Below are 13,748 nucleotides of genomic sequence, written 5' to 3'. Positions count from 1 at the left end.
GTTAATTGAAGAAAATAACTCCTTAAATATTAATACTGATCAAATGTAAACTAATGACTCCAATAGACATCAAGAAACAATAAAGTAAAATCGAAATAATGATAAAAATTGGAGAAAATGTAAAATACCTCAAAGAAAATAAATTTACTTTAAATTACCACATTAACAATAGCCAAGGAGGCAGAGCCAAGATATTGGAGTAATGGCATGGACTTGTTAATGGTCTCCCCTGAACCTAACCAAATACGTCTAAAAATGACTCTAAACAAATTGTGGAGCTGCAGAACAAACAGAATGATGGAGGGAAGCAAATCTCCAGTTCAAGACAGCCTGGAATATCTCAGGGAAGTGTTTATCGCACCGTGCAGAGAGCAGAGCACAGAACAATATGGGCCATGCCAAGAAAGATGAGGCCTGATCAGGTCTTGGGGGAAATGTAATTTGAAGTTTTTGTGGCAGTTTCCAGACTTTATGACCCCAAAACGATGAGGACAAGTTGAAAGGTCATTGGAAATATCAGGTGGGACGTCTGTGAAAGAGCAGAGTTGCTGGGCCTCAGGTTTGTGGAGGCAGTGGAGGAATCCACAGAAGAAGAACCTGTGGCAGCAACTCTTTATGGAATTCCCAGCTCACACATTGTGGGGGGAACAATCGATTGACAGTGCACCCCCACCCCCACTGGAAGCTGAGAACTACCTAGAGAAAGTGCTCAAAAGTCAAGTAAATACCTTGAAAAAAGAGCAAGAACTGGAAAAAGAATCAGACTGTAGGGGGTGGAGCTAAGATGGCAAAGTAGAAAGACATACAAAGACAGGCTCTCCCCACACAGCCCATAAAATAACTGTAGAGAGGGACTCTCAACAAATTTTGGAGAAGCAGAGGTGGAGAACAACAGAGTGGAGGAGATTTCCAGCCCAGAGTGACCTGAAAGGCCCATGGGAAACATTTGTTGCACAGACATGGAGCAGAGCGGGGAGCCCAGCCCAGCCCAGCCTTGGCCATGTGGCTTAGCTTGAGAACAGTCCTCGGGGGTGGAATCTCCAGTCCCAGTAGCAGGAGATTCGCAGATCCCTCAACCCACAGGTTCCAAAGGTCAGTGACTGGGTTTTTTTCAGCTGGCCAAGGAAGGGAGAAGGGCCTTCCCATAGCTCCAGCATCAGGCAGCAGCTGCAGAGGTCACTTCTGGCGCGCAGCAGCAGCTCCCATCTCAGCCCCTACAGCAGCCTGAATCCATTGTTGGATCGTTAAACGCGTGGGGGCACTGAGGAGCTAATTATTATCTTGGCCCTGTATAGAGGCCCTGAGAGAGCCGGTCTTTGTCTCACACTGAATGGTGGCCCTGCCTCCACAGTTTGACTGAATCCCAGCCTCCCAGTGCTGACTTGGCAGAACAGGAGACCAGGGGGCTGTGGAGAGGTAACTGCTAAGATTCTTGGCACAAAATTCTCTCTCTGCTCCCAGACCAGTATACATACTTGATTGTGCCACCTTGGAGGAACTGAGATTTTACAGATTCCCAGATTATACCCTACTCTTGACAAAGGATCCAAAAGTCAAGTAATTTGTTGGGAAAATGCCCAAAAAAGGGGAAAATAGGGGGAAAGGAGATGGAGGGAAAGACATAGATAGTAATCATAACTGTGAATGTGAATGGGATGAACTCTCCCATTAAAATGGAGACAGATAGCAGAATAGATGAAAAACAATAATCCAACAATTTGTTATTTACAAGAAACACATTTGAAATGGGAGGATACACTCAGGGTAAAGGTGAAAAGTTGGAGCAGAATATATTGTGCTTCATCTGATGTAAAAAAAAAAATTGGGGGTACCAATCTTATTCTCAGATAAAGCCAAAACAGAAATAGATCTAATCAAAAGAGATAAAGAAGGAAACTATATCCTGCTGAAAGGTACTATAGGCAATGAAGCAATTTCATTGCTAACCTTATACACTCCAAGTGATATAGCATCCAAATTCTTATAGGATAAGTTAAGGGAGTTACAGGAAGAAATAGCAAAACTACACTAGTGGGGGACCTCAAACTGCTGAAGAAGAAGTCCTCGCAAATTATTTTTATGATACAAATATGCTTCTGATATCTAAATCAGGAAGAGTCAAAACAGAGAAAGACAATTATAGACCAGTTTCTCTAATGAATATTGATGCAAAAATTTTAAATGTTTTTAGCAAAAAGAATATAGCAACTTAGCATGAGAATAATACATTATGATCAGGTAGGAATTATACTGGGAATTCAAGACTGGTTCAATATTAGAAAAACTATTAGCATTATTGATCATATCAACAGGAAAACAAACAGAAAACACATAATTGTCTCAATAGATACAGAAAAAGATTTTGACAAAATACAACACCCATTCCTATTGAAAACACTGGTAAGCATAAATGAAACTATCCAAAAAATAATAAGCAATATCTACCTAAAACCATCAGCAAGCATTATATGCAACGTGGACAAGCTAGATGCATTTCCAATAAGATCAGGGGCAAAACAAGAATGTCCATGATCACTACTGTTACTCAGTATGGTAGTAGAAATGCCAACTGTAGCAATAAGAGAAGAAAAAGAAATTGAATGAATTAGAATAGGCAAAGATGAAATTCAATTATCACTCCTTGCAGATGATATAATGATAGAGTATCCCAGATATTCGAGTAAAGAAATTACTTGAAATAATAAACCAGTTTGGAAAATTTGCATGTTGCAAAATAAACCCACATAAATCATTTGCAATTCTATATATTACTAACAAAGCTCAACAGCAAGAGATAGAGAAATTTCATTTAAAGCTACAGTAGACACTGTAAAATATTTGGAAGTCTACCTGCAAAAACAAACTCAGGGACTGCATGAACATAATTACAAAAATTTTTTCCCACAAATAAAGTGAGATCTAAGTAAGTGGAAAAATATCAGTTGTTCGTGGGTAGGCTGAGCTAATATAATAAAAATGACAATTCTACCTAAACTAATTTGCTTATTCAGTACCATATCAGTTAAACTACCAGATAATTATTTTCTAGAGCTAGAAAATATAATATCAAAATTCATCTAGAAGAACAAAAAGTCCAGAATATGAAGGGAACTAATGAAAAAAACATGCTAGAGGATGTTGCCTCACCCACCAGATCTCAAATTGTATTATAAAATCAGCAATCATCAAAACAACTTGGTACTGACTAAGAAACAGAGGGGTAGGCCAGTGGGTCTAAGCAGGTTAGATACTGAAGACATAGTAGTCAATGATTATAGCAATCTACTGTTTGATATATCCAAGGAACCCATCTTCTGGTATAAGAACTCACTACTTGACAAAAATTGCTGAGAAAATTGGATAACAGTGTGGCAGAAACTGGACATAAACCAATACCTGACACCATACACAAGAATGAAGTCCAAATGAATGCATGATGTAGATATAAAAATTCATACTAAAAACCAATTAGTGGAGCAAGTAATAGTGTATCAGATTTATAGAGAAGGGAAAAAATTTGACTGAACAAGAGATAGAAAACATTATGAAGTAGAAAATGGATAATTTTGGTTATATTAAATTGGAAAGTTTTTGCACAAACAAATTTAATGCAACAATGATTAGGAGGGAAGCAGAAAACTGGGAAAGAATTTTTACATCTAGTGTCTGTGACAAAGACTTCCTTTCTAAAATATATAGAGAACTGAGTCAAATGTTCAAGAATACAAGTCATTCCCCAATTGATATATGGTCAAAGGATATGAACAGGGAATTTTCAGAGGAAGAAATCAAAGCAACCTATAATGATATGAAACAATGTTCTAAATCAACACTGATTAGACAGATGCAAATCAAACAACTCTGAGGTACCACATCACACCCATCAGATTGGCTAACATGACAAAACAGAAAGATATAAATGTTGGAGAAGATGCGGGAGAGTTTCAACACTAATTCATTGTTGGTTGAACTGTGAGCTGATCCAACCATAGTAGAGAGCAATTTGGAACTATGCCCAAAGTGCTGCAATAATGTGCACACACCTTGACCCAGAAATATCGCTTCTAGGACTGTACCCCAAGAGATCATAAAAATGGCAAAGTGTCCTACAGGTACAAAAATATTTATAGCAGTACTATTTTTGGTGGCAAAAAACTGGAAATCAAGGGGATGCCTACCAATTGGGGAATGGCTGAACAAGCTCTGGTATATGAATGTAATGGCATATTATTGTGCTGTGAGAAACGATGAAGAGACAGACTTCAGAAAAGCCTGGAAAGACATATATGAACTGATGTTGAGTGAAAGGAGCAGAACCAGGAGAACATGGTACATAGCAACCACCACATTGTACAAGGAACTTTTCTGGTAGACTTAGTATTTTATTGAAGTGGATGGACTGAAAAAATTTCCAGTGGACTCCTGAGGCAAAATTCCTTCCATATGCAGAGAATGATCTATGGAATTGGATCGCAGATAGAAACAGACTGTTTCCTTTTGTATTATGATTTGTTTTGTTTTATGGTTTCTCCCATTCATTTTAATTCTTCTATACAACATTCATGTAATAGGAATGTACGCGTGGCCCCTATGTAAGATTGTATGCTGTCTCAGGCAGGGAGGGGGAAGGAGCGGGAAATGAGGGGAAGGGAGTGGAAAAAAAACTACATATATCTAAGTGATTGTTGATCACTGAAAACAAATAAAAAAATAATTCAATAAAAAAAGAAAGTTCATCTGTTCTTTGTCATTTAATTATTTTTCAGTAATGTCTGATTTTTGTGTATGACCCCACTTGGGGATTTCTTGACAAGGATAGTGGAGCGTTTTCCATTTCCTGTTCCAGTTCATTTTATACATGAGGAAACTGAGACAAACAGGGTGAAATCACTAAGGCTCACACCGCTAATAAATGGAAGAGTCAGTTCTTCTTGTCTTCAGGCTCATCACTCTACTTTTCCGCCTGCCTGACCTCATCTTCCCTAATGATGTGCAGAGATCATTTTAGAAAGTCAGCTTTCAGATAACTCTCTCCTCCAATGACAATTTCCCGTTAGTCTCCTGAGAACATCAAGAAATTCCTGAATGGCCAGGAATGAAAATTGTTTGAAAATCAAGTGCCAGGTTCAGACTAGAATATTCAGAATCCACAGGAAATTTTACGAAAAGCACAAAGGAAGATGTTATTGTATCATTAGACCAATGATTTTTAGAGCTATCTATCTATCTGTCTGTCTGTCTGTCTATCTATCTGTCTGTCTGTCTGTCTGTCTGTCTGTCTGTCTGTCTATCTATCTATCTATCTATCTGAGGCTGGGAGTAAAGAGTAGATGGTAAATTTTGAAACCTATTAAATCAAAAAGGAATTGAGAAAAATTAACTTTTACTTGCGTTTAGTCTCTGGGTATGTGAATCATGTTTATTCAGGAGGTCAATTGGAAGAAGCAAGAATCATTTCAGGAGATAACACCTAAATACATATGTATAAATATAATGTATGTTTATATAGAGAGATTATATGCAAATATACTACATATATATTTGTTCCTAATTCTGTTTACTTTTAAAGGAATATATATAAATATATTATATATATATATATATGTACACACACACACACAAACACACATATATGTCCTATTGAAAGTATTATTCAAAACCTCATACTATGAACCAAAATATTGGGATGTAATAAATACTTCAAAAACGTGTGAATTGGGAGATTACAAAAATATGGACAGAAAATAATTGACATTCATATTTAACTTCCCTTATTAGCTAATATATTTGTCTTTTCATTACTGCAGTCATGCTTATCACCCTGCCTGCTATCGAGTATATAAGGCCTTTCCTTGAAGTATTTAATCCTAAAATTTTATTTGAAATTTAAATCTCTTGTTTCCTTCCATGAAATATCACAATAGATAAATTAACGAAATTCATTTAGATTTCCTTTCCAAAATACCTTTTGACACCACACCTTTCTCATGGAATTTTTCATCTCAGTGTTTCTCAGAGTATAAATTATGGGGTTAAACATTGGAGCAATGATGGTATAAAATAGAGCAAGCACTTTATCCTCTGGATAGGTGGTGGGAGGTCGAAGATAGGAAAAAATTGCAGGTACAAAAAACAAGACAGCCACTGTGAAATGAGACCCACAGGTGGACAGAGCTTTCCGGCGCCCTTCTGCTGAAAGGGCGTAGGGTCCATAATATAATGGCATAAGAAACGAATAAGATCACAAAAATTCCCAAAGCAATTATCCCTGAATTAATGACAACAAGAAGACCAGTGGTGTAAGTATCCGTGCAGGCAATTTTCAGCAATGGGAAGATGTCACAGTAATAGTGATCAATTACATTGGGGCCATAGAAGGCCAATTTGAGAGTCATGGACAACTGAGGGAAGGAGTGAGCAGCCCCACCAGCCCAAGACACTAAAACAAGAAAGTTACATTTCTTTCTGCTCATGATGACCATGTAGTGGAGAGGTTTACAGATGGCAACATAGCGGTCAAAGGCCATTGCAGTCAGGAGGAAGACCTCTATACTGCCAAAGAAGTGGACACTGAAGATTTGGAACATACAAAAATCATAGGAGATGATTTTTCTCTCAGATAAGAGATCCCCAATTAGTTTTGGTGTAACACTGGAAGTATAGCAGATGTGCATAGAAGACAAGTGACTGAGGAAATAGTATATTGGTGGAAAAGATGACTGCAACAGATAGAGATGAAGATTAAGAGGTTTCCTATGAGGAGACTGATGTAACAGAATAAGAAGAAGACAAAACAAAATATTTTTATGTTCTGGTCATAGGAAAGTCCATAGAAAATGAATTCTGTGATGTTGCCCTCAGTCCTCATTTTTGTTTTGATAATTAATATTCAAGATTAAGTTCTGTATCTGAAATTAGAAAAAATATATTTTAGTGAATGTATATTCATATAAAATGTCTTTAATTTATTAATTGTAATGCAGAGTGTGTACACTCTGAGATCATAGTAGTAGGATGAATAGAATTAGTAGTTGGTACTTACCCTGGAGAGGAGAACTTTGGCATGCTATGATAACTGTCTTCAAATATGTGACAGTCTATCAAAAGGAACAGGATCCACACACATACATAATATATACACAGTAGCACATACATGTTGTATTTCATGCACACATACACGTATCCACATGTTCATTCTAATATGTGTGCTTATTTGCGTATTTACAGACATCATGCATATATGTATATTGAAAGAAAGAGTTTGACCTCAATGAAATGAATTATTTTTTTCTAAAATTACATCTGTTTCAAAATAAATCTTTGTACCTATTAACATAAATTATTCTCCCTCATAATAAGCTTTCAGATCAATGATAGATATCCATGGATAATACACCTTTTTGAAGAGACTCTTCTTGAGGAGTAGCTTGAATAAATTTAGAATAAATGTCAGATTTAATTTAGTTTTGGGGAACTGAGTCTTAAAAAAACAAAGTTATGAAATATTTAAACATGATTTAAAATAATTTGTCGGTGATATTAATTCGTTGCTTGTTGGTATTAATTGAAATTATCAATCCCTTCAATGAAGTGATATTTGTTACCTCACAAATATTTGCATTCCCCGTTCTTCTATATCCCAGGAAGAAAAATCTGAGCTAATCATTTCATGCCATAATTTTATAATAAAGTCATTGTCTACTGAAATAAAAAACACATTTTTACTGTAGCTGGTATATCACAAAAATTATTTATCCATTCATAGGCTGTTGTACTTTACTGTGAAAACTCTCTCCAAGTCTGAAGTGTAAAAAATAAACTATAAAGGAAGAAATAAAATGCTCAGAAAATATTACACTCACTCTAGGCATATTTGAAAACTGGATCCAGCTTCTTTAATTGACCCTGACAATGCAATAGGTTTGTATGACATAAAAACAAGGTGTAAGAATCTACTGTACTGCCAGAAATGACCCTCAGATCGCCTTCTAGTTGTTTGTGGTATTCATAGCTGAGCCACCTTAGTTGAGAGGAGAAAAAATAGAATGTCAGTTTTGGAAAGGACCTCAGAGGATATATTTTTGTTGTTTCAGCGAAGTCTGAGTTTTCATGACCACTTCTCGAATTTTCTTGGCAAACATATTGGAGTGCTTTACTGTTTCCTTCTTGAACTCATTTTGCAGATGAGGAAAATGAGGCAAATAAGGTTAAGTTACTTGCCCCAAATCACCACTTTATAAGTGTATGAAGCTGTGTTTGAACTCAGTTCTTCCTGATTCCAGGTTCCATACTTTATCCACTCTACCACCTACCTAGGTAAACCCATATGCAAAGTAGAATTTACACTACAACAGTGGTGTTAAAATCAAATTGAAATGAGGGCTACTCATGCCAATTAGAATCCATATGAGCTTCTTACTGACTTAGTTTATAATGTATTATTAGTCAGGTTTTATTTTATTATATTTTTGCAAAAATATTTCCCTATTACCTTTTAGTCTGACTTGGGCCACCGTTAGGTATATTGTTGTATATATGGCATGCATGCCACATGTGTCTGATACTTTTGTCCTACAACAACACTAATAATTAATCCTCCTGCTATGTACTGAAGACCATTAATGAATAAAAAGCTACTTCTTCCAAAAATTGTCCCTTCTACCTTTAGATCTTTCACCTTTTAAGGGTGCTTAACTTCTGCAGGATTCTTGCCATTAGACAGATTTCCCATAATATCAATTCGTCACATTTATTAGGCAAATGAAAATGAATTCAAATAAAAATTAGCTGTCATTATTATGTGAATTTGGGTTCATTATTTAACTTCTCTGACCTCAGTTTCCACATACTACAAATAAGAAATTTATACTGGATGATCTCTGTAGTCTCCTCCAAGTGCTAGCTTCATTTCATATTGTTCTTGTGTTGTACCACTTCATTTATGTGTTGTTCTGTTATTTCATCTTCAAAGGGAGAATATGAAAACACTTCATATAGTTTGAGGATCAAAGGAGATAACCTGTAAAGTAATTTGTAAGCCTGTCAATGACAAAGAACACAATCCTTGTGATTATAAAAATGTCCTTATAAGTGATGATGATGATAATGACCATGATGACTACATTGCATTGATTATAGGTTGTGCCTACAAATTTTCCTATGGCTTTAAGAACTTTTATACCACACAAAGTATGATTGAGAACTAAGTGAGAATTTATACTTAAATGTTTTATAAACTATGAAATGGCCAATATCTATGAAATCATTATTGTTATTAAAAGAATCATGCCAGTTCTTCCCACTTTAAGAGGGAGAGGAACAATTCTGAAGGAGTCATTACACATGGCTACAAAACCAAAAATTCCAACCTTACAACTGGCAGAGTCTTTTGCCAAGAATTTTAACAAAAGACAAACAATCCCATTGCATTTTTTCTATTTCTCTCTCCTTTCCATGGAGGCATTAGACACAGTTCTTCGAAATGATTAAGGAGTATAAAACAGTCATTGCACAGACAGTGTAGGAAAATCTCACCTAACCCCCACCACATGTATGCAGTGAACAAACACACACAAACACACACATTCACACACACACACACAAAGTCACAAACCGATACAAAATTGTGGGTTTCAAAGAGGTGGAGGAGGATTGATAAATATCAAAGTAAATAAGTAGTTTGGGAAAAAATAAAAAAGAAAGTAAAAAATAAAGTAATACGTGTTTTGGAGATTTCCTATAATAACTTTCAGATACTAGGTAAGTGGACAAGACAGGTACTAGACAAAAGAGCAAAACTATTAGACTTTAAGTTGGAAATAGGCTTGAATCCAAATTCTATTTTTGAAAATTTATAGTTATGGGGACTCTGGGCAATAAATTATGATTTTCTCAGTCAGCAGAGGATAATGGAAACAAGCCTAAGTTTGAGTTAAAAAATTATCTCGGGTCAAAGGCATACTCTGCTTACTAGTTTTGGGACTATTGGCAGGTAACATTTGCCTCTGTGTCTCTGATTTTCTCACCTATCAATTTAGAATGACTTAATTAAAAAATTTCAAAGATTCCTTTTTGCATTAACTTCTATGTTTTCATAAAATGGAAAAGGAAAACCAACAAATACATGAGATAAATAAAAAGATTCCTATCAGTAGAAATAATTGTCAGTGGGAAGGAATGTTGTGGTTGGAAATAACTAGCTGTGTTACTGTGCACAAATGACAAATTTTTCTCAGCCTCTATATGCTCATCTGTAAAATGGAGATGATGATGATGAGGATAATGTTGATGATGTGAATAATAATAACAATTACCATGTTGATCATCATCATCATAAATCTTTTGCTTCTGTCCACCATTTCATTTCACTTTTTTTTTGTTGTGGTGGCATAAATAATAAGACTAGAAACTGATTTATTTAAGAATAGAGTTTCCATTGTTCAAAAGTAGGGTTGCTGCTCAGTGAACAACTGCAGGATTATGACCAGTCTGGAAAAATGAGCTATCATGAACTACAAAATATCACCTTTTAAAAAAGCATCTCCCTTAGAGATGAGAGAAATGAGATGACTAAAAGTGTTTGCGACACTTTCAAGTAGCAAATTAAAAAGTTATAAGTGAAAACAAAAGAAAATTAGAATGAACATAGCAAGCAATAAAGGATGAAGTATCCAAAAAAGGTGTTTTCTGACTGCCTCAATTCTTGAACTATACTATGACGTTAAATATAATCCTTAAAACATCAATGAGACCCAGTAGAAGTGTCAATTTAGTTATTTACATTCATGCAGTTCACCAGATTAACAACAGTATTTACAAACACACACACATGCATTTTATCTCTTCTAGAAAATGAAGTAATGTAACGTGTTAGAAAACTTACTGCTGTTGAATGATGAATCCAAGGAATTGCAGGGTGGTGTTTAAATGAGCTCCTTATGCCCTTGATTCATCAGGCTGAGTTACAGCCATCATTATAAGTTTCCTTACCCCAGAGATTATAGGTGACCATTTATCAAATCACTTTTTCTGATCATTAGCTATGAAATACAATAAATTTGGTAATATCCAGTTAGCCTGGAATCTAGTTGTTATATATGTACAATAACATCAGTAGCTTAATATTTCACTACCCTACATACTGACTAGTAATTAATCTTACAAGTAGCCATGTCTGATTTCACCCACTGGTCAAACACACCTATCAGAAGATTACTTTATTAAGAAGTCTGATTAAATGCAGGGGTTTATAAACTAGAAATGGACAGATCAAGTCTTTTGCAAATCATGAAGAAAAACCTTTGCTTTCCACAAGAACTGGAGAATTCAAGTCCTTGCACATACAGCTTCTGAGAAACTGAGAAGAGATAATTGCTTCCCAGAAATGAAAACGTGGCTGAAGACTGACACACATATTTTCATCATAAAGTTTTAACTCAGAAATAAAGGAAGAACATTTCTGCATTACAAAGTAAAATAAATATAACATTCAACTCTCTTAATGATCAGTTTAAAAAGAAAGAATATCCAAGCAGATTCTAACATGTGAGCAGAAGTATTTAAAAGGCTTTGAGAATCTGAAGAAATGATGCTCCCAGAGGGAGTTTAGGAGACTTTTTTTTTCAATTAAACAGAACTAGTCCTACATTATGCCCTCCAGGGCAAATGGACAGTTACCTACTAATGCCATGTAGTGGAGGGAAAAGAGCACTGTATTCAGAAATACAGGCAATAAATGGACAATTATTAGGTCCTGTCTGCCTACTGTAGTTTTCTGCAGTTGTCCCTCGTTTGGCACCAGAAGAGAAATAGCAGCAAGTGTATTTACAAGTGTATAAAACTTCCTTTGGCTACAATTTGTAAGAGTGAGGGGAAAGAGGCAGAGACATAGAGGAAGGCAGAGAGAAAGAGAGAGAGAGAGAGAGAGAGAGAGAGAGAGAGAGAGAGAGAGAGAGAGAGAGAGACAAGGACAAATGAGATATAGAGACAGACACACAGAGACAGATACAGAAAGAGATAGGTAAACAAAGAGACAGGCAAAGACAGAAACACAAGACAGAGACAGAGACAGAGAGAAGAGGATGAGAGTCTGAAAGAAAGACAGAAAGAAAAGCAAAAGTTTGGAGGTCCAATTGTCTGGGAATGTTTCTTTTTTTTCTAACTTAAATATTCTATGTTTCACAACTACTAATGGAAAAGATTGCGTGACTGAGTGTAATGGAGAATCATACCATCCTAGATATGATACAGAGTCATTAAAGCTTACTGAGTTGGACAATACCTTACAAGAACTCATCAAGGTAAACTGCTCAGAGGTCGAAGATCCAGAGGGCCAAATAAGCATCAAAAGAATCCATTGATTATCTCCTGAAAGGGATCCCAAACTGAAATCACCTAGGAATATCACTACAAAATTCCAGAACTACCAAGTGAAGGAGAAAATAGTGCAGGCAGTCAGAAAGAAACAATTCAAATATGAAGCAAATACAGTCAGCATCACACAGGAGACTTTTTTCAGTATTAGAATAGTTGTAAGTATTATATACGCATAGACAGAGAGCACAGGGTGAGGTGAATAGGTAAGAATGTTATCTTAAAAAATAAAACTAAGGGGTCACAGAGGAATTTATTGAGAGTAGAAAAGGAGAAATAGAATGGGGCAAATTTTCCCATGCAAAAGAGACAAGAAAAAGCATTTTAAATTGAGGGGAAGAGGAGGGAGGTCAGACGGACAGAGTGAACCTTACTCTCATCCCAATTACCTTAAGGAGGGAATAACATGTACACTCAATTTGGTATGAAAATTTGTGTTATACTACAAGAAAATACTGGGGTAGGGGATAAATGAGAGTTAGGGGGATGGTAGAAGTTAGAGCAAATTGGAGGACCGGGTAATTAGAAGTAAACGCTTTTGAGGAGGGATAGGTCAAAAGAGAGAAAAGAATTAATGGTGGGGACAGGGCAGGATAGGATGGAGGGAAATAGTCTTTCACAAAATGACTATCATGGAAGCATTTTGCCTAATTACACATGTATAACTTATAATAAATTGCTTGCCTTCTCAGTGGAGTTGTGTGGGGAGGGAGGAAGGGAGAGTAGATGAAAATAAAGGTTTAAAAGTGAATGTTATAAATTGTTTTTACGTGTAACTGGGAAATAAGATATACAGGCAATAGGGTATAGAAATTTATCTTGCCGTGCCAGAAAATAGAGGGGATGGGATAATAGAAGGGAGGGCTGTGAGAGAAGGGAGTATAGATTGAAGAAAGGGATGATCAGAATGCATGCTGTCTTGGGGTGCGTGGACGGGAGAGATAGGGAGAAAATTTGTAACTCAAAATCTTGTGGAAGTGTCTCTTGAAGACCAAAAATAAATAAACAAAATTTACAAAACAATAGACAAAATCCTGAAGAGTGCTTAGATATCTTATTCAAAGAAATCGTCAAGAAACATTATACAGATACTTTTAAATCAAAAGGCAAAGTAGAAATTAAAATATTCCACTAATCACTTTCTGAAATTGCTAGAGAATTGACTTTGGTCAATTATTCTTGAGAAAAATTTAAAACTATGGCCAAAGGACTGCAAGATTTTGCATATCCTTTGACTTAGAAATGCCACTGGATAGATTTGTATTAGAAAGAGAGCAAAGTAAAAAGAAATGGACCTATGAGTATATTTTAAAAAAGTATTTATGGTAGCTCTTTTTAATAGTGGAAAACGAAATACAGGGGATGACAATAAATTG

At 35.8% G+C, this 13,748-nt stretch overlaps 1 pseudogene; it reads right to left on the bottom strand.

The window, feature by feature from the left end:
- Positions 1-5,929: 5,929 nt before the first annotated feature.
- On the bottom strand, positions 5,930-6,868 carry LOC140516869 (olfactory receptor 4P4-like; annotated as a pseudogene).
- Positions 6,869-13,748: the final 6,880 nt, after the last annotated feature.

Source organism: Notamacropus eugenii, chromosome Y (genome assembly GCF_028372415.1).
Source record: "Notamacropus eugenii isolate mMacEug1 chromosome Y, mMacEug1.pri_v2, whole genome shotgun sequence".
NCBI lineage: Eukaryota > Metazoa > Chordata > Mammalia > Diprotodontia > Macropodidae > Notamacropus > Notamacropus eugenii.
This window is presented reverse-complemented; position numbering and strand designations above follow the sequence as displayed.